This window comes from Panulirus ornatus, chromosome 5, assembly GCF_036320965.1.
Source record: "Panulirus ornatus isolate Po-2019 chromosome 5, ASM3632096v1, whole genome shotgun sequence".
Lineage (NCBI taxonomy): Eukaryota > Metazoa > Arthropoda > Malacostraca > Decapoda > Palinuridae > Panulirus > Panulirus ornatus.
The window spans coordinates 10,050,762-10,071,098 of record NC_092228.1 but is presented as its reverse complement, the minus strand read 5'-3'; the positions used below and the strand labels follow the sequence as shown (position 1 = coordinate 10,071,098).

Here is a 20,337-nt window from a genome sequence, read left to right as displayed (position 1 = left end):
GGTAATATTTTTTCCACTAGCCTCCGTCAAGATCACTATAGCTCTCGTGTGTGTGTGTGTGTGTGTGTGTGTGTGTGTGTGTGTGTGTGTGTGTGTGTGTGTGTGTGTGTGTGGCGTTGATAACGCTGTACACGATCGATAGAGAGAGAAAAAAAAAATAAAAGTTATATATTCTGTTCAGCGTCGGAGTTTTTACCCCATACTGCCACAACTGACGTTTTTATGTCCCACCCCCTCCTGGTAATGGAAACATCGCATTTTTACACAGGATTGTGAAGATGTGGCGAGGGTGGGAGACAATGAGAGAGAGAGAGAGAGAGAGAGAGAGAGAGAGAGAGAGAGAGAGAGAGAGAGAGAGAGAGAGAGAGAGAGAGAGAGAGAGATAAACGTCAAAAATTTTAGTTGTTTGCGTCAGCCGTGAAACAATCAATATGTTAAACAATAGAGCGAATAATAAAGTTGGCTTTAATGGGGGAAATATATATATAGTTTTTTTTAACGCGAATGAAAGACCGTTCCCCTTTTCTCTCTCTCTCTCTCTCTCTCTCTCTCTCTCTCTCTCTCTCTCTCTCTCTCTCTCTCTCTCTCTCTCTTTGTCATGACCACCCATCTCTCCCCCCTTTCCTAGTGATGAGCTGGACAACGTTGCTCCTGTGTAAGCGTGAGTTTACCCAACGGATGCAGTTAGACCCGTGTGTGTGTGTGTGTGTGTGTGTGTGTGTGTGTAGGGAGGAGGCGACAGAGCACTGATGCCCTCGACATGAACGCCAGCGACTGTGGTCCTCCGCTGCGGGGCGGGCGGCGGCACACACACACACACACACACACACACACACACGCCAGGAGGTGTTGCTAGCTGATGCTCTGGGCGCAAGGGGGTGGGGTCGCGCTACGCTCCGTGGACACCTCTGGGAAGCTGAGGTCGGTGTCTGCAGCGGCAGGAGATTTTACCCACCAGTATCATATGCGTCAGACTGATTTTTTATCTTGGAAATACCACCAAAAATCCATTTGACGCTTATGAACTGCGTTTATTACGAAATTCAACCGAATAACCCAACCTCGCTGGATCAAGTCTTGAGTTTTCATGAACGCGAAGGCACTTCTCGAGGAACGAAGTTCAGATTATACACATCAATATCTTAAGTCATTTACCAACTTCTCGCTCAGGTTTAAGCAAAACCTAAACCACACGGAGGTTAAGTGAGGTTTGGGTTGGTTAACGTACGGTAGGAAAGGGTTGGCCCACGTCCTCACAGCAGCTAACGTCAAATCCTCGGTCTTTACTGTCTTCACAAGACCGTGCGCGGCTCGCCTGGTGCCGGCCGCTAACCCCTTTGGCGTTGGCGCTCCATATCTTCAAACCTAATGCCGCTCAATGGCTGCTCAATTAGCGCAACGCGTACAACCAGTCCGCAGTAATCGCCCCCTCGAGTTACACTCTGTTAATTTGGCGGGATGATTATCATGTGGGAGGAGGAGCAGGAGGAGGAGGAGGAGGAGGAGAAGAGGCCGATTTAACAAGACCTGGGCAGCAAGCAGGTCCTGCTTTGGGGCTTCTTGTTGTTGTTGGCCAAGCGATCTCGACCCAACCACCAACCAAGGTCTTTATGCCTCCGCCCTCTTCCCTCCAACCACCACCACACACCTCCCTCTTCCCTCCAACCACCACCACCCACCTCCCTCTTCCCTCCAACCATCACCACCCACCTCCCTCTTCCCTCCAACCACCACCACCCACCTCCCTCTTCCCTCCAACCACCACCACCCACCTCCCTCTTCCCTCCAACCACCACCACCCACCTCCCTCTTCCCTCCAACCACCACCTTCCACTTCCATCTTCCCTCCAACCATCACCACCCACCTCCCTCTTCCCTCCAACCACCACCACCCACTTCCCTCTTCCCTCCAACCACCACCACCCACCTCCCTCTTCCCTCCAACCACCACCACCCACCTCCCTCTTCCCTCCAACCACCACCCACTTCCCTCTTCCCTCCAACCACCACCACCCACCTCCCTCTTCCCTCCAACCACCACCACCCACTTCCCTCTTCCCTCCAACTACCACCACCCACCTCCCTCTTCCCTCCAACCACCACCCACCTCCCTCTTCCCTCCAACCACCACCTACCTCCCTCTTCCCTCCAACCACCACCCACCTCCCTCTTCCCTCCAACCACCACCACCCACCTCCCTCTTCCCTCCAACCACCACCCACTTCCCTCTTCCCTCCAACTACCACCACCCACCTCCCTCTTCCCTCCAACCACCACCAACCACCTCCCTCTTCCCTCCAACCACCACCACCCACCTCCCTCTTCCCTCCAACCACCACCACCCACCTCCCTCTTCCCTCCAACCACCACCACCCACCTCCCTCTTCCCTCCAACCACCACCACCCACCTCCCTCTTCCCTCCAACCACCACCACCCACCTCCCTCTTCCCTCTAACCACCACCACCCACTTCCCTCTTCCCTCCAACCACCACCACCCACCTCCCTCTTCCCTCCAACCACCACCACCCACCTCACTCTTCCCTCCAACCACCACCACCCACTTCCCTCTTCCCTCCAACTACCACCACCCATCTCCCTCTTCCCTCCAACCACCACCCACCTCCCTCTTCCCTCCAACCACCACCACCCACCTCCCTCTTCCCTCCAACCACCACCCACCTCCCTTTCCTGGAGGAAGCTCACCTCCCTGAAAACATATCAGAAAAGAAAAAGAAAAAAATTTGATTCCCAGAAGACACGCGGGTGCCGAAAGTTTAACACGTGCAACCCCCCCCCCCCCCCACACGCGCGTGTGAAATGTACGTACTCCCGCGTGCTTCGCGGAAAATATATATGCTCCCCCGCTGGGAGCGCACGGGCAAGGAAGAGATCCACCCTGTGTGTGTATCACACGCCCGTGGGCTGACTAGCGTGATAATTATACACACACACACCTGAGGGGGTGTGTGGGGCGCTGCTACAACGTCTTGGGGGGGGGGGGGGAGAAGATATGTGCTGGTGAGGAGGCGAAAAGTAATGTGAAAATATGAGGCTACTCACACCTGGGGGTTCCCCTGGAGAGTAGAAAAAGCTAAGAAAAAAAAAATGTATATTAGTTTCCCACCAGACATCTGACGGGAGGATGTTGCTGGTGTTACGAGGGTGTTGCCTGTGAGGGCGTGGAGGGTAGGAGGGAGGGCGTGGGTGGAGGTAGCCACCAAGCGGACCCTAGCCTCCACAGCTGTAAGCCAATGGCAGGACAAAACTCCTTTACAGATGACATGGGTCATCGCGAGCTCTATCAGTCCAGGAGCGTTAATCAACAAACATCTATGAAGCTGGGGAGCAATGATGAACAAAGTCCTTTTTTTTTTCTCTTTCTTTCCCACAGCACCTGCTCCCTGTGACGTATTCATGAACCTAATCGAACTAGCTACTTGGATCCCCTTTTGCCATCAGCGAGCACCGTAATTGGATTCACGGACGCCTTGAGTTTGTCCACGACGCCCTTGGTATTCTGTAGAATACGAACGTACGAGACGAGACGATTCAGCTGGAGCTCACGGGCAAAGACGCATTAGCGAAATTACAGTTCGTGCTGGAAGGCCACCGCTGGTGTAGTATTCATTACGATTGGCCTTGACCCCCACCTCCTCCTGACCCCTCCTCCTGACCCCCAGCGGCCGAGAGGACATTAAGGAAATTAAGGTCAACAGGATTCGTGAGGGAGGAGGAGGAGGAGGAGGAGGAGGAGGAGGAGGAGGAGGACTTGTGTGTGTGTGTGTGTGTGTGTGTGTGTGTGTGTGTGTGTGTGTGTGTGTGAACTTACCGTAGTGCTTTGTGAAATACATACGTTTGTTTTGATCTTTTGCATAGAATACAAGTGGCGTTGACACGGGAAGCACCTAAGCACCTATGAATGTATGACGTGACACACACACACACACACACACACACACACACACACACACACTCGCCAAGTCGTCACACCCGTTGTATAACCCTGTGTCTCACAAGCTTCGGACTCCGTCAATACCGTTGTCGTACTCATTTCATACCGCCGCATTGCCCGAGGAGGAGGATTCTCCTCCTCCTCCTCCTCCTCCTCCTACAGCATCACATCTGCTGGTGTGATGAGCGAGTGAACATCCCATAACACTCCCCGGCGACTTGAGGGTGGGTGGGTGGGGATTTCTTTGGGTGACCTTGGAAGTCGTGCGGTTCGGGTAGTTTGCTGTCAGGTTTCTGTCTTGTTTGACGAATTCACTTGTTGTACTTGATATCATAAGGCTTTTCTTATAGTTTGATGAGTCCTTATACAATAGTTTGATAAGTCCTTATACAGTAGTTTAATGAGTACTTATACAGTAATTTAATAAGTCCTTATACAGTAGTTTAATGAGTACTTATACAGTAATCTAATAAGTCCTTATACAGTAGTTTAATAAGTCCTTATACAATAGTCTAGTAAGTCTTTATACAATGGTTTAATAAGTCCTTATACAATGGTTTAATAAGTTCCTTATACATGTATGTAAATGCTTCCACGTTGTTCTCAGGCCTCGTTATTAACATTTCAAGAGGACCCGCCTCTAAATATTTAATGTTGATCTTTAATCTTTAAACCTTTCGATATTTACGAATGGTTCACGGAGCGCAGGAATGAGAATTACATTGCACGAATGAGATCGTCACGAATGAGGAGCAAAGACAACATTGTGTGTGTGTGTGTGTGTGTGTGTGTGTGTGTGTGTGTGTGTGTGTGTGTGTGTGTGTGTGTGTGTGTGTGTGTGACCCTGACTCGCAAAACATCAAGGTAAAGGTCAAAAATAATATCAGAATTTTCTTCTTTCTAAAAGTAACTATAAACAAACTACACTAATCCAGCGTTGGCGGAAAAGATTCAAAACCTGAAACAGAAAAATTCTACTGTACTGGGTTGTGTATAGGGGGGAGGTGGTAAAAAAAATTCCTCTAAGTTTTGACCACAACATTCGTAACGTTTATATTTCTTTCCTTGATGTGGCAAACTGTTCGTTGTCATCTGTATAAAACTGCAGAGACAAATACACTTCCAGACACGACCTTGGTTTTGAATAATAAAAGATCTTCCTCAGGGGAAGAAGAAAGGGTGAAAATCTTTTCTAAAATATCTGCCAAACACCGGGGTCCATTACAGCACTGTGTGTCCGGTTATTATTTAACCCGGGGCCCCTACGGAAAACGGGAGGAAGAAAGGGTCATATTTTTCACTGATTAATCCAGGTAAACCGATGGAACACAGCAAGGCGGCCTCCACCCTCCCTCGCCTTCAAAACCAGAAGAACAACCTTGCAGACTCCAATTTTCCCTCCTCACCGCCACACCTGCACCCCCAAACACCTTAAACTCTATAGATCAGATTCGGAACAGAATTAGAGCCTACATTATCGCTTTAATTCTAATTACATTACAAAATCACGAAATCAACAGACTCCTGGATCCCTTTTAACGATGACATTTAAGTATAAGTGTTACAAGGAGTTGGAACTGGTTACCTAAGAGAGAGACGACAATAGAAAATATTGCGAATCTGATCGCTATTATGGAGACTGGGACAGAATCCAACAGAATCGGAAGCCATTTAATGCTATTTAAGATTAAAAATGCACTTAAATGTTGCAGGGAAAATTTTTTTTATCTGCGACGAGGCATCGTACATGAGATACGTATCATATGTAAGAGTACTGAGCATCAGCAATACTTCAGAAAACATGGAAAAGATTTTAATTTACAGAATCTGTTGACAGACGCGTTCAATTTCATGGCACCATCGCCACATTACTAATACGTGTATAGTGATGCAACTGCATCTCTACCGGGTCAATATCGATGGGAATGCGCCTCTTTTTCTCTTGTTTTCCCAACTCCTTAAGCACCACATTCACCATCTCTTGTAGACTAGCAATAGAGGAGGGGGGACCAGCGTCTGGTAAGCGAAATAGGAAAACACCCAGTCAAAGTCTGTCCTCTGGATTGTACTATGAGTTGCTGGCTGTGCAGATGGTCACCTCCTGCCTAACATATAGCTAAGCTAAGCAAGTAAAGAGCTGGATCAGATGTCATGGACGTCAGTTGTTACGTGGGTGTGGATCAAGGTGTGTGGGTCATGTTCTCACTCCCTGATCTACATACCTCCCTCTCTCGTCGCCGCCCTCCCCCCTGTTATGACATATGGACCGAGACCACATCTATCCAGTTCTGTTATGTCTTCCAGTACACGTTTCCACTGCTGGCACCAGTATGATGTCCCACATGACTTGAAGGGACACCTCATGTGATACCCCCCCGGCTTGAAAAGAGGCGAAGCATCCAGCAGGTCTTCGCTCTAAACGGCCACCAGCTTGCTTAAGGAAGAAGGGAATGATTCCCATCGGACCACCACCCCAAAACGACCACCAGACTTGCATGACAACACACCATTCTGAGGAGCCCGCCCCCCAACCACCACCAGATACGACGGCATACTTTTCTAACACACGAGGAAAAAAGAAGTGAAGCTTTCAATACGCGTGTGTCAGACTCCCGCATGCCACTGGCTTTTATGCTCGCACATACATCAACAACTTCGCTGACCATTGCTTCGGGAACGTCCCCCCATCCACTGGCCACCACCACACTGTGTCGTGTCACCAGCTTAATGTCCGGCATACCACCACACTCCTCCCACACATGTGCGAGGAGGTGGAGGGGGTGCTGCTGCGAGGTGTGTGGGGGTGTCACACTACTGCTGGTGTGAGGGGTCAAGATGTGTGGAGGGGGAGGCCTGATAACGCCAGAGGGAAAAACCACATCTTATAAAAAAAATTTTCTCGTAAATGTTGATGTTTGAGACACGGCTCTGAACCCTGCTAAATTGTGGGGGATGTATGTTATAGGATGATTATGTGCCTGTGGCCATCAAAACAACTTTGGAAGTAGGTGGGTGAAATTTTGAAAGCTGGAGGCATGGGGAGATGCTGTCTGGGAGGGAGGGGGGATTATTCTCCCCCCCAAGGAGAGGCAGCACCCCCAAAGCAGGTAGAGGGAGGCGGGCGGGTCTGGCGACAGATATTTCTTAACATAAAAGCCTAAAACCATATCATCTCCTCTCATCAACCACTGTATATCTACGAATAAATGAACTTTTGGCCTGGCTATGACGAAGTGGGATAAATAGAAGATTCACTGACGCATCTGAAAACACTCTTTTACTATTCTGTTTTTTTTTTGTCAAATTTTGACCATTACTTCTTAAGTGAAAATACTTAAGATGGCTCACTTTGGCAAGCAGGAGGCTGGCTGCTGAGTTGCCAAGTGCCTTCGAATGTCAAACCTGAATGTGGTTGATCAGGATAACTGATAGACAGGTATGACTGACAGGCCAAGTGCTTGTCACAAGCACTGAAATGACAGGCAGATGCGCTTCGAGGCTTCATCATATTATTGCCTCCAGGGTAAAATTCCCTGATTCTTTTTTCCCCTCCTAATAATTTCCTTTTTTTGGTTCAATTTACCTGATTTATATATTTTCTTTTTTCCCTTACCTCTCCCATCTGTGATTTTGTTTTTCATCCTATTTCCCCATCCTATGTAGACCTTGTTGATCCAATGGGCCACGCTCACGCCAAGAGCAGTTTGTCAGAACTAATGCGCAGAACTGCATTGAAATGGGAAATAAGTCTGGTGGAGCGAGCACTGACATGAAATTCCTCAACATCGGACGTTTTATTTTTTTTTTTTCTTTTATTTAAATGCTATGACGGCCATACACCTGACGCAGCGAGAGTACCGCGGGACCTTTAAATTCCAGGGGGGGAGGGGGGTTCTTGCATTAAAAAAAAAACGCGGAAAAAACACGAAAAAAACACGGAAAAAACACGGTAAAACACGGAAAAAAACACGGAAAAAAACACGGAAAAAAACACGGTAAAAACACGAAAAAAAACCACGGAAAACCACGGAAAAAACACGTAAAAAAACACGAAAAAAAAACCACGGAAAAAAACGGAAAAAAACACGGAAAAAAAACCTATCCGAGTTTCGAATCCACAAAGGACCGATGCCTTCAGCCTAGAACGACGAGCCATCGAAGTCCGGTATAACGTTTCCCGCCTTTGGGAGGTAGCGCCGGGGAAAAAAAAAGAATGACTGAGTCTAAGAGGACGAAATCCTCACGTGGTTCCTTCCTCAGTTCCCTCTTTTGGAATCTAATACCTTGTTTAGGACAAGGTAGGGGACGAAATCCTCACATGGCTCCTTCCTCAGTTCCCTCTTTTGGAATCTAATACCCTGTCTATGATAAGGTAAAGGACGAAATCCTCACATGGCTCCTTCCTCAGTTCTCTCTTTTGGAATCTGTGTTGATGGTAAGGTTTTCTTTACAACCATCTCTTAAGGGACACACACACACACACACACACACACACACACACACACACACGCACGCACGCACACACACACACACACACACACACACACACACACACACACACGCACGCACGCACGCACACACACACACACACACACACACACACACACACACACACACACACACACACACACACTACACACACACACACACACACACACACACACACACACACACACACACACAAGTGCTGGTTCCAGACCCTCCAGTGTGGCAGTCGGTCAGCTGGAAGACACTACTGCAAGTTCTTGGAGACATTTAATTAAATGTTCTCTGATGAAGTTCTCCCGGCCAGGTCAGCTGGCGACGATACGGTGGGGGGGGTGGTGGGAAGGGCAAGCGTTATTACAAACGACACACACACACACACACACACACACACACACACACACACACACACACACACACACAATTACACCTGGCACCTATACTGTGTTTTAGACGAGACACGGTGTTCATAATGACGATACGAACGTGGGAGAGAGAGAGAGAGAGAGAGAGAGAGAGAGAGAGAGAGAGAGAGAGAGAGAGAGAGAGAGAGAGAGAGAGAGAGAGAGAGAGAGAGAGAGCAGCAGCAGCATGCGAGAGAAGTTTAATTAAATTGTGGCTGATTTACTTCAGCAGCGGTGGGGGGGGGGGGGGGACTGAATTACTTGAACATGGTGTAAATAAATAATTTACAGGTGCCGCCTCGACTTGCGTCTTCAGATAGATGTAAATGTTGTTCGTTTTACTGCATGGCAGAGCAGTGCCATGCATGTATGAGGCTGGGTGGTGTGGGGTGGGGTGCAATTATTATGAGTTATGAGAGAAATGAAAATCTAAAGAAGATAATTCGACCCGACAACGTTTAAGAAAACTATATATTCATTTCGTAAAATATATCTTTTTTTTGGGTCCATGATATTTACGGAAATACATCGGGTGGGGTTATGGCTAAACCTACCAGTTGTTAAATGTATAATTAACCTTGAATCACCTTCCATCTGATTCACGTTCGTTAAGTTTCGTTAGCAGACAGACACACACGGGTCAGTACTCATCCGGAGGTCGACGGAAGTACACGGTAATTCACAGGGGGGGTGGGTTAACAGCCGTGTGCACTGCATCAAAGATGGTGAGGTGAGCTGACGCTTGGTTCTGCATCGTCTGGTGTCGCAAAATATAAGAGCAAGTTTGACATATTTGTAATTTTCTCCTTCCACACTATCACTACCACTTGGAGCCCTCCACTCTGCATGCCACTTGAGCCCTCCACTCTATGCCACTTGGTGCTCTCCACTCTGCCACTTGGTGCTCTCCACTCTGCCACTTGGGGCCTCCACTCTGCATGCCACTTGAGCCCTCCACTCTATGCCACTTGGTGCTCTCCACTCTGCCACTTGGTGCTCTCCACTCTGCCACTTGGGGCCTCCACTCTGCCACTTGGGGTCTCCACTCTGCCACTTGGGCCCTCCACTCTATGCCACTTGGGCCCCTCCACTCTATGCCACTTGGGCCCTCCACTCTGACTGCAACTTGGGCCCTCCACTCTGCCACTTGGGGTCTCCACTCTGCCACTTGGGCCCTTCCACTCTGACACTTGGGCCCTCCACTCTGCCACTTGGGGCCTACACTCTGCCACTTGGGGCCTCCACTCTGCCTGCCACTTGGGCCCCTCCACTCTGCCACTTAGGGCCTTCACTCTGCCACTTGGGGCCTGCACTCTGCCACTTGGGCCCTCCACTCTGCCACTTGGGCCCTCCACTCTATGCCACTTGGGCCCCTCCACTCTGCCACTTGGGGCCTCCACTTTGCCACTTGGGCCCTCCACTCTGCCACTTGGGGCCTCCACTCTACCACTTGGACCCTACACTCTGCCACTCGGGCCTTCCACTCTGCCACTTGAACCCTACACTCTGCCACTCGGGCCTTCCACTCAGCCACTTCGGGCCCTCCACTCTGCCACTTGAGCCATCCACTCTGCCACTTGGGGCCTCCACTCTGCCTGCTAGGCACGCCGTGCTCTCACGACGTCAGTCTACGGAGAATTCAGCAACTTGAAAATAAAAAAAAAAAAGATAAAGGAAAAAATCGCCAGAAAAAAAGATATAAAGAATGCAGCTATGGCTTCTATATTTGTTCCTATATGTATATATAGAACTATACTGGAAGGTGGATGTGTCGACTAGTTCATCTTTAATATAGATTTTCCTTAAGGTATTATGAGGCGGGGAAAGATCCCTCAAAATTGGAGGAAAATAGCGTAAAAACTGCTACACACTTTTAATACCACTTGCACCAACGCTCTTTCTTGCCCTCTTCCGTGTTCGGTTGCGTATTTGTACTATATATATATATATATATATATATATATATATATATATATATATATATATATATATATATATGTATATATATCCCAGGGGATAGGGGAGAAAGAATACTTCCCACGTATTCCCTGCGTGTCGTAGAAGGCGACTAAAAGGGGAGGGAGCGGGGGGCTGGAAATCCTCCCCTCTTGTTTTTTTTTTTTTTTCTAACTTTCCAAGAGAAGGAACAGAGAAGGGGGCCAGGTGAGGATATTCCCTCAGAGGCCCAGTCCTCTGTTCTTAACGCTACCTTGCTAATGCGGGAAATGGCGAATAGTTTGAAAGAAAAGATATATATATATATATATATATATATATATATATATATATATATATATATATATATATATATATATATATATATATATATATATATATATTGTTTCCTTTACTCTCGTCTACACTACAGTTCGGTTCTTCATCTCTCTTCTTGAAGACACACACACACACACACACACACACACACACACACACACACACACACACACACTATGGCTGCCAAGGACGGTGTTCATTGTAATTATTATCATTATTATCATCATTATTATCATTATCATTATTATTACTATCATTATTATTATGAAAATTCCCAAGACATTATTGACCAAATCGTCCCCTTTTACTTAAGACCGATGACGCATCCAAATACCGCATGCGGCAGGCTCCTGGGAGTGGAGAATGCAGTGACGTGTAGAGTGAATGGACTTAACGTGCCAGAGGGGGAAAAGCAGGGTAGCGTGAGGCAGAGAAGGTGATATAATAAGGAGATTAGGAACGTGTTAGACGAGGGAGGGAGGGTGCGAGCGTGACGGGTGCGCGGTAACATGACGAGAAGCGTGTGACTCTCTGATGAGCGTCGCTGCCAGCGTGTCCGGGACAGCAGCGTGTCAGGGTAGGCCTCACGATGAGGCAGCGTGAGGTGGAGTGTCAGGAGGGGGCCTCACGATGAGGTAGCGTGAGGAGGAGTGTCAGGGTAGGCCTCACGATGAGGCAGCGTGAGGCAGAGTGTCAGTGTAGGCCTTACGATGAGGCAGCGTGAGGAGGAGTGTCAGGAGGGAGGCCTCACGATGAGGCAGCGTGAGGCAGAGTGTCAGGAGGGAGGCCTCACGATGAGGCAGCGTGAGGCGGAGTGTCAGGGTAGGCCTCACGATGAGGTAGCGTGAGGCAGGGTGTCAGGAGGAGGCCTCACGATGAGGCAGCGTGAGGCAGAGTGTGTCAGGGGAGACCTCACGATGAGGCAGCGTGAGGTGGAGTGTCAGGGTAGAGGCCTCACGATGAGGCAGCGTGAGGCGGAGAGTCAGGAGGGAGGCCTCACGATGAGGCAGCGTGAGGTGGAGTGTCAGGGTAGGCCTCACGATGAGGTAGCGTGAGGCGGAGTGTCAGGAGGAGGCCTCACGATGAGGCAGCGTGAGGCAGGGTGTCTGGGGCGTTATGAATGGGACAACAGAAGGCAGCGCGAGGCAGGGTGACCAGGAACCTCCTATTGAGACGGCGACAGACAGCGTGAGGTTGGTAATAAGTATGAGGAGATTAGCGCATCCCTGGCCCCTCATTATCCTAGCCTCTCACGTCCCCACACACACACACACGCTCTCTCTCACACACACCACTGGCAGCCCGCCGTCACCACGAAGGAGGAGCAGAGAGAGAGAGAGAGAGAGAGAGAGAGAGAGAGAGAGAGAGAGAGAGAGAGAGAGAGAGAGAGAGAGAGAGAGAGAGAGAGAGAGAGAGAGAGAGAGAGAGAGAGAGGATTAGACTGGAAGGAGGTTGGGACAGGAGACAGAGGAGGAGGAGAACTGTAGAACTGGAAGGGGAGGAGGGGAGCTGAGATAGAACAGAAGGAAGAGGAGCGTATTGATAAGGGAGAGGAAGGGACGGGTGAGATACGGGAGAAGCACAGAAAAGGACAGGAGGAACGGAAGAGGATGGAAGAGGGATAAGAGGAAAACACCAGAAGGGAGAGAGAGAGAGAGAGAGAGAGAGAGAGAGAGAGAGAGAGAGAGAGAGAGAGAGAGAGAGAGAGAGAGAGAGAGGAAGAGGAGGAGGAGGAGAAACTGACACACACACACACACACAGACGTGAAACACAGAGAAGAGACTCAGACGATAGTAATCGTACCTGAGCAACATTATGATATGATTTTCACTTTCACGAGAAGGCTTGTTAGTGTTGGGGGGATGTGGGGGTTAGGGAGGTGATAATGATGGTTGTTTGTGTGCTAACTACAAGTGCCTCGTGGCCAGGAACGACCCCGGGGGGGGGAAGATAACCTAACCATCCGGTTGGGCGGTCTGGGTCAACTTGGGTGATTCTCCCACCATGGGGGAGGGAGGTTAGTTGGATCCTGAGCAGTGAGTCCCACTGGGTCAACTCCCAGCTGATGAGAGAGAGGGGGTCGGGTCATATTGGACCCAAGTGTGTGTGTGTGTGTGTGTGTGTGTGTGTGTGTGTGTGTGTGTGTGTGTGTGTGTGTAGTACGTATTTACGTGTCTTGTGTACAGAACGTGTGGGCATTACTAATTAATTTACAATTGTACATAAATAAATAGAAAAATAATTGACACACGAAGGTCAAGCTCTTTGAAAACCACGCCTAGCACTATATATATATATATATATATATATATATATATATATATAGAGATAGATAGAGAGAGAGAGAGAGAGAGAGAGAGAGAGAGAGAGAGAGAGAGAGAGAGAGAGAGAGAGAGAGAGAGAGAGAGAGAGAGAGAGAGAGTGTGTGAACAAATGGGGCCTTTGTTGTCTTTTCCTAGTGCTACCTCGCACACACGAGGGGGGAGGGGGATGGTATTCCATGTGTGGCGAGGTGGCGATGGGAATGAATAAAGGCAGACAGTGTGAATTGTGTGCATGTGCGTATATGTATGTGTCTGTGTGTGTATATATATATGAATATGTGTACATTGAGATGTATGGGTATGTATATTTGCGTGTGTGGACGTGTATGTATATACATGTGCATGGGGGCGGGTTGAGTCATTTATTACGTCTGTTTCCTTGCGCTACCTCGCAAACGCAGGAGACAGCGACAAAGCAAAAAAAAAAAAAAAAAAATATATATATATATATATATATATATATATATATATATATATATATATATATATATATATATATATATATATATATCACCATCATCTGGGACATGAGTGGCTGCTGTGAGCAGCGTCGACAATTAACCAGTCTCGGCCACCATTGCAACCCTGATGGAGATTACTCGCCCGAAAAGTTAGGGGAAACGATGGCCAGGCGAGGCAGGCGTTGGGGGTGGTGTGGGTGGCATGGCGAGGCAGGCGTTGGGGGGTGGTGTGAGTGGCATGGCGAGGCAGGCGTTGGGGGTGGTGTGAGTGGCATGGCGAGGCAGGCGTTGGGGGGTGTGAGTGGCATGGCGAGGCAGGCGTGGGGGTGGTGGTGTGATTGGCATGGCGAGGCAGGCGTGGGGGTGGTGTGAGTGGCATGGCGAGGCAGGCGTTGGGGGTGGTGTGGGTGGCATGGCGAGGCAGGCATTGGGGTGGTGTGAGTGGCATGGCGAGGCAGGCGTTGGGGGTGGTGTGGGTGAGTGGCATGGCGAGGCAGGTCAAGGTTGGTGGGTGGGATCCCACACCATTATCCTTGGGCCAGCATGAGCCGCCCCCCCCCCCCCCCTGCCTCTGGTACCCGTTCCTGACGAAGGAGAAGGGCCTGGAGGATGTGTTTAGGATGATGATGATGATGATGACCTGCGCAGCGCATGCATGAAGGAGAGCTCGTCGAGTGAGTGTCCTGCCTCGCGCGTGCACGGGAGGGAGTAAAAGGTACGGGGCGTGTGATCCTGTGACGTGTTGAAGGATCTGACACGCAGAAGGACCGGTGTAGGGTGGGGGCCTGCCCTCTGGAGAGGGACCAGGCACAACGGGTGAGTGTTGAGAAGGACCGGACGTACAGAGGAACTTGGCCTTCGTGGACGGACGAACCGAGGAGGCAGGACTGTGCCCACACTACCGGGCGTACACTAGATCCTACCATACAACATGACTGGGCTTTCTGAAGTTCCCCCCGGGGCATGCATTCCGGGAGGACTTGGGACGAAGAGGGAGTGGGAGGGCCTCAGATGAAGTGAATGAAGAGAGACATTAACTGGAGGACCTGCTCCTTGGGCCTCCTGCTTCAGAAAATGAAGTGGCTGGAGGGCCCACGGTGTTGGTAGGTTAAAAAGTCGAAATATACGTCACTCTACTTACGTCCTTCACTTTACTTACATACTTCACTCTACTTACAAAGGCTTATTTCGGGAATTCAACCCCAATGCGGGGTTACTCTGACATTCACACAGGTCTGGAGGTAATATATGCCAACGGGAACTTGATTTGAATGCTGCTGCCGCATTTCTAGCGCCATGTCCTTTTAAAGGTCAGGGTCGAAAGGTCACGCCATCGACACTCAAGGGTCAGGTTCGAAAGGCCACGCCATCGACACTCAAGGGTCAGGTTCGAAAGGTCACGCCATCGACACTCAAGGGTCAGGTTCGAAAGGTCACGCCATCGACACTCAAGGGTCAGGTTCGAAAGGTCACGCCATCGACACTCAAGGGTCAGGTTCGAAAGGTCACGCCTTCGACACTCAAGGGTCAGGTTCGAAAGGTCACGCCATCGACACTCAAGGGTCAGGTTCGAAAGGTCACGCCATCGACACTCAAGGGTCAGGTTCGAAAGGGTCACGCCATCGATACTCAAGGGTCAGGTTCGAAAGGGTCACGCCATCGACACTCAAGGGTCAGGTTCGAAAGGGTCACGCCATCGATACTCAAGGGTCAGGTTCGAAAGGTCAAGCCATCGATACTGAAGGGTCAGGGTCGAAAGGTCACGCCATCGACACTCAAGGGTCAGGGTCGAAAGGGTCACGCCATCGACACTCAAAGGGGTCGCCTCTCGTCGTGCCCAAGGCTCATAACGTCGTCCTCGAACCCTCAAGGTCATTACTTCCAACATCGCGCTACGAGTCTTCTCTTATTCATTCAAGAGCCGATAGATCGGCATAATGCTCCAGGTGGGGAGGAGGAGGAGGGGTTGCTGGCTGCTTGCTGTCCGTCACCAGCCAGTTACCATAATGCTGGCAAATACCATTAGCCTCCTCCCAGCAGGCGAAGGAGGCGGTTCATATCCCCCCCCACACACACACATTCTTCAGCGGAGGTGAACTGGACGTAAAACTGGCAGACGAGATTGGCCCTGGCTGTCGAGTCCTGGCCGCCGCTCTGGCCTGTAGTGCATCAGATGGTTCATTTCTGTGTGTGTGTGTGTGTGTGTGTGAGAGAGAGAGAGAGAGAGAGAGAGAGAGAGAGAGAGAGAGAGAGAGAGAGAGAGAGAGAGAGAGAGAGAGAGAGACGAGGGATGGGTCGGCACTGCGTTTTATAATGCAAGATGCGATCCTCTCTCTCGGCACGCAGCGCGCGTGTGCGTGCGTGTGGACCAGCGTATATAATAATAAACAAGAAACCCCGAGCGTTACTGATGCCTGTGAATTTACATGCACGACACAGCGTCCAGCGGAACCCCTACCGTGTGAAGCTAAGAAGAAGAAAAGTATAATCTTTTGAGTTGCATTTTTTTTTATATATAGGTCGTTTTCTTCTCCAAAAGAAAGAAAACGGATATCGGGAAAAAAAAAAAAAACCCACTCCGATTCAATACATTTTCTTCCATGCGAGAAGAAGAAGAAGAAGAGTCTTTTGATGAGGCCAGAGAAAGGAGGAACGAGAGGAAAGAGGGAGAAGAGGGAGGGGGGGAAACAGGAGATAATCTCTCCTCCTTCATGTTGTTTGTTTAAGGGAAACTGAGCAGATAGGAAACCTACGAAGTCTTGAGATGAAGCGACGCCCATACACAGTTAACCTCCGCGGGGAGAAGACAATCCAATACCATATGCTATATGAGATTCGTCCTCCATTCCGTTGGAGGTTAGATGGAGGAGCGATGCTGCGCTTCCCACAACTACTTCCCCAGCGGCTGAACGAAGTGCTGCAAGCCTACTGCCGCTCTGCGAGATCCCTCCCTCACAACACCGCTTCGTTATAGGCCAGAGTTCGTAATACATTGTGACGTATGAAAGGATTTATGTACAGAGAGAATTAAGGTGGTTATACACACACACACACACACACACACACACACACACACACACACACACACACACACACACACTGTGGCTCAGCGAAACACACGTAAAACACTGTGGCTCTCAGCGAAAATAAAAAAAATATATATACACTAAAAGTGCATTACAGTGAGCTTGCATAAACACAAACACCACAATATAGACGTTGCGGCTCAAAGGAAAAAAAAAAAAAGAAGAAAAAAAACGGCGCATGTGGAAACCAAATAAACACTTACATCAACAACAAACAATAACAACAACAACAACAACAACAACAACAACAACAACAACAACAACAAAAAACGTTGCAAACAAACCCACAAACACAGAAGCCTTTCACGTGGAATGGGAGACACAGAACCTGTGTTGATCCGTAGACCAGAAAACCCCTCCCGCCCTCCCACACACACACACACACACACACACACACACACACACAGATACACACACACACACACACACACACACACACACACACACACACACACACCTCTAGCTTGCCATCCCTCCGCCACACACCGACCTGGGCGCCGCCACCGTCCATCCCCGAGCGCGTACCGTGAAAGTCTACGGTAAGAACACCGGCGCGGTCATATACGTCCAGTTTCCTTCGCTTCTGCCCACCGAAGCCATTTGCACGCACGCGCGTCCGGACGAAACCGACCACGAGATGCCACTGGACTAATTTTCTTTTTCAAGGGTTGCCATTTGGGACACAAGGGGTTGTCCTTGTGGCATTCGGGGCATTATGTCCTTTTCTAGAACGGACAACCAACGTTCATACTAGAGAAGACAGTGATTATCAGATGGTGTTATTACAGCAGCACAGAAATTACGTCATCACAGCAAGAGACTATATATATATATATATATATATATATATATATATATATATATATATATATATTCATTTTTTCATTTATTTATTCATTTTGCTTTGTCGCGTCTCCCGCGTTAGCGAGGTAGCGCAAGGAAACAGACGAAAGAATGGCCCAACCCACCCACATACACATGTATATACATACACGTCCACACACGCAAATAGTTTAAAAGAAAGAAAAGAAAGAATATATATATATATATATATATATATATATATATATATATATATATATATATATATATATATATATATATATATAGGTCCGTGGCACAGCACAGCCAGATGCTCTTGGCACAGTACACGAAACCTTGTTACTGGTATAGAGAAGGGCAGATGGTTCCAGGTCCAAGACCTGGAACCATCTGTGTATATGTGTGATTACCATATGTGATTACTATATATGTATGTGTTATGGGGAGGGAAATTGACACTCGTGTTGCCCCGTCTCTTAAGCCCCGAGAAAAGGATGAACAGCTGGGTTGACAGTGGGCCGTCTGCCTCTCCCAGGATTAGACCCTGTGGCGGACGCGTGCATATGTAACATGGTCGACGCCAACCACGACACCACACGGAATCCCCCTACGTGTGTGTGTGTGTGTGTGTGTGTGTGTGTGTGTGTGTGTGTGTGTGTAGGTTGAAGGCTTCAGTTTTGTAGGTAATAAGAAGCACGGGAGTCAGGGTTCACACACACGTCAATTCTCTGCCTAACTGGAATAAACTTTCTGCGAGACCTCGACCTTTCCCCGCTCAGAATACGTCCCGTGCAATACACACACACACACACACACACACACACACACACACACATATATATATATATATATATATATATATATATATATATATATATATATATATATATATATATATATAGATAGATAGATAGATAGATAGATAGACAGATAGATAGATAGATAGATAGATAGATAGATAGATAGATAGATATATAGACAGATAAACAGATAGATAGATAGATAGATAGACTGATAGATAGATAGACAGACTGATAGATAGATAGACTGATAGATAGATAGATAGATAGATAGATAGATAGATAGATATCAGGGTGAGGCGTATGCCAAATTCAGAGACGCCATCATTTTATCGGTTCTCCAGCCACATCGCCTGAGTTTAAAAATACCCCGCTATCTCCAAGCGCCCGCGCGTGGACTGGTCGGGTTGATGGATTGTGGGCGGGCGGGGGATGATGATGATGGTGGTGGTACGTATTTAGCGCACAAGGAAAATGAATTGGTCTTTTACCGGCACGGAGGAAACGGGGGCCAGCGGGAAAATAAGTTTGGAAAGGTGGGGGTGGTGGTGTTAATTAAGATACCGTTATGAAGGTCATTTAAGAGCGAGGAATTAAAGGTCATTCAAGAGTGAGGAATGAATGGGTTAATATATCTAACATGTAAGTCACTGTCCTGCAAGTGTTATCAGCAGGCTGAGGAGGAATTAATGATGTGATCCCTCTGCGAAGGGGAAACATCTCTTCCTTCCCCACTCCTTCCCCTCCTTCCTCCCCACTGCCATAAGCTATGAATTTCTCTGTAAATGTTTAGTTAAGGACGTGTGTCAATCACACACACACACACTGAAGGAAGCCGCGCGTCAAACCATCATCATGTCTGAAGTTATTATGGTTTTAAGAAAGTGGTGACTGAAGTTATATATATATATATATATCGTTAATGTCAGTGTAACTTAAACCACACGTCTTAACACATGTATTTACACGAGTCTTTTACACATTTATTACTTTTTGTACTTTCCCTGTTAAGGCTACTCGTCCATGTATTATTAATCGCCCCTTTCTCTCATGTCCTCGTGTGGTGTAGATGCAGTGGCGTCTCCTCATCCCTCACTCATCCACCTTCACATCCATGCACTAACCGCTTTATTTTCTCTCTCTCCTGACGCAGGTGACGATGGTTGTGGCGCGGTAGCAGCGAGGTTCTCCACCCGCGGTTGTGACAGTCAGTACCCGTGATGGCTGCCCGAAGCGGGGACAGCCGCCAGTCCTTCACGCTCCATAAAAGACTTTTATTTTGATGGTTACTAGTGACTCGTGGACATTTTCTCCGTAATAATAATAATAATAATAATAAAAAAAAGAGAAAATACAGTTTTATACTTTTTGGTTTATAGTTCTATTTTAAGTGTTTACTATAAATCCTTAAAGGTAGTCATAGGTTGAATATAATGACAACACGATCGAACGCCAGCTTCGTCTCCAGTGTATGAGAGAGAGAGAGAGAGAGAGAGAGGGAGGGAGAGAATATTTCCTTTCGGGCGAGCGTTGTTGTGGCAAGTGGCAACGGGCGTTTGAGCAGGCGGGACTGTGGCTAATGATGCACAAGTCGGCCCAGGACGACGCCCCGGATTGGAGAAGTTAGCTAACCGTCCATGAGCAGCGGGTGGTGTGGGGACAAGTTAGTGCGTAGGTGGCCGGCACCAGGGGCTGTGTCCGTCTGCCGCCCATGACGCGCTCCTCC

The 20,337-nt window shown here is 48.5% G+C and overlaps 1 protein-coding gene across 11 annotated transcripts in view; it reads left to right on the top strand.

Annotated features, from left to right (window-relative positions):
* Window positions 1–20,337, top strand: part of LOC139748260 (uncharacterized) — a 392,710-nt gene that overhangs the window by 137,868 nt on the left and 234,505 nt on the right. For all 11 annotated transcript variants that reach the window (XM_071661213.1, XM_071661283.1, XM_071661232.1 and 8 more), the window contains exon 2: window positions 19,765–20,337. This exon is cut by the window's right edge and continues 1,240 nt beyond it. The gene's annotated coding sequence lies outside the window, so the exon portion shown is untranslated. The remainder of the gene's footprint in view (window positions 1–19,764) is intronic.